At 34.4% G+C, this 2,253-nt stretch overlaps 1 non-coding gene across 1 annotated transcript; it reads left to right on the forward strand.

Annotated features, from left to right (window-relative positions):
- Positions 1-1,106: 1,106 nt before the first annotated feature.
- On the forward strand, positions 1,107-1,253 carry LOC148090401 (small nucleolar RNA SNORA57). The gene has a single exon (XR_015713766.1). It is a non-coding gene; the product is annotated as a small nucleolar RNA SNORA57 (small nucleolar RNA).
- The last annotated feature ends 1,000 nt before the right edge of the window (positions 1,254-2,253 follow it).

Consider the following 2,253-nt stretch of genomic DNA (forward strand, 5'->3'; position numbering starts at 1 on the left):
TCTCTCTCCCTTCCACCTTCTCTGAAAAAGCAATGGAAAAAATAGCCTCGGGGGAGGATTAAAAAAAAGAAAAGAAAAGCCTCAAGTCAGTGACCCCAGCTTTGATCTTAGGGAACTAGAAAAATAAGAACAAATTAAACTCAAAAGTAAGCAGAAGAAGGGAAATAATAAAGGTAAGGACAGAAATCAATTGAATAGAGAACAGGAAAAAACAGAGAAAATCAATGAAACCAAAAGCTGGTTCTTTGAAAAAAATCAATAAAATTTATAAACTTGTATCCAGACTAATCAGATAAAAAAGGAGACACAAATTACCAAAATTGGAAATGAAAGAGGGTATATCACCGTATATCCTCCAGACAAGCAAAAACAATAAGTGAATGTTATGAACAAAAAATAACAAAGAAAATTTTGATTAATTGAACTTCATTAAGATTTAAAATCTGTTGTTGGTTGGAGTGTTTTATAAATGTCATTTAGGTCAAGTTGATAGTGTTAAATCTTATATATCCTTATTAATTTTCCATCTACTTTCACTATCCATTATTGAGAGATGTGTTGAAACCTTTAAGTGTGTATTTATTTTTCAATTCTATCAGTTTTTGTTTCATGTATTTTGAAGCTCTGTTATTAGGTGTATAAATATTTAGAATTGTATGTTCTCGCAAATTGTATCCCCCTTTTATAATCACATGATGTCCCTCTGTCTCTGGTAATACTTTTTAATTGGATTGTTTATCTATTTTTTAAATCATGAGAGTTCTTTATATAGCCTAGATATTATTATAAGATATATGATTTGTAAACATTTTCTCCCATTCTGTGGGTTGATTTTCACTTTCTTGTTAGTGCCACCTAAGGCATAAAAACTGATAGAATTGAAAAATAAATAAATACACACTTAAAGGTTTTAACACATGTCTCAATAATTGATAGTGAAAGTAGATGGAAAATTAATAAGACTATAGAAGATTTAACACTATCAACTTGACCTAATTGACATTTATAAAACACTCCAACCAACAACAGAATATATATTCTTTTTGTATGGCCATTAAACATTTACCAAATTAGACCATATTCTGGGTCATAAAACAATTCACAACCCTCTTCTTGGTTGGGGTCAGGCCCTGTGGTCCTGGTCCCTATAACATACAGAGAAAGAGGGAAAGGGCTCTGGCCCCCTCAGCATCATGTCTTCAGTGCAGATGGTTTCCAGTCTGCTGGTTCTGTCCTCAAGCCCTGGAACACTTGGGCAGGGTGGGTGGTTCACGACACATTTAAAAGTATTAAAATTATACAAAGTATATTCTCTGAACACAATAAAATTAAATTAGATTTTATTAGATTGGATGAACAAAAGAAATATTTCTAGAAAGTCCCCAAATATTTGAAACCTGAATAACACAATGCTAACTCACACATGGGGCCAGGAAGAAATCAAAAGGAAACTTAAAAAGCGTTTTGAACTAAATTAAAATGAAAACAGAAAAATTTGTGGGATACAGCTAAAGACATGGCTAAAAGGTTTATAGCACTAAATGCCTATATTAAGGATCTTGAAATAATGATCTCAACTTTTACCTTAAGAAACTAGAAAGCAAATGGCAAATTAAACCTAAAGGACACAAACTCTGTTGCCTAAGTTTCCTTCTAGGATTTTTATGGTTTCATGACTTACATTTAAGTCTTTTATCCATTTTGAGTTTATTCTTATGTGTGGTGTAAGTTGGTGGTCAGGTTTCATTTTTTTGCATGTACATGTCCCGTTTTCCCAGCACCATTTATTGAAGAGACTGTCTTTACTCCATTGTATGCTCTGCCCCCATTGTCAAATATTAGTTGAACATAATGGCTTGGCTCAATTTCTGGGATGTCTATTCTGTTCCATTGATCTAGATGCCTGTTCTTGTGCCAGTAACAGGCTGTTTTGGTTACACTGGCTTTGTAGTATAACTTGATATCTGGTATTGTGATCCCTTGATCTCACTCATATGTGTAATCTAAAGAACAAAATAAACTGATGAACAAAATAGATCCAGAGAAACAGAAGCATGAAACAGACTGATGAATCTCAGAGGGAGGGCAGGGGTGGGTGGGTGGGTAGGAAGAGATTAACCAAAGAACTTATATGCATATATGCATAACCCGTGAACAGACAGTAGGGCAGTGAAGGCCTAGAGAGGGGGCAGGAGCCAGGTGGAGGGGGTCAGTGGGGGGAAAAGGGGGAACATCTGTAATACTTTCAACAAT

Source organism: Miniopterus natalensis, chromosome X, assembly GCF_054644295.1.
Source record: "Miniopterus natalensis isolate mMinNat1 chromosome X, mMinNat1.hap1, whole genome shotgun sequence".
In the NCBI taxonomy this organism is placed as follows: Eukaryota; Metazoa; Chordata; class Mammalia; order Chiroptera; family Miniopteridae; genus Miniopterus; species Miniopterus natalensis.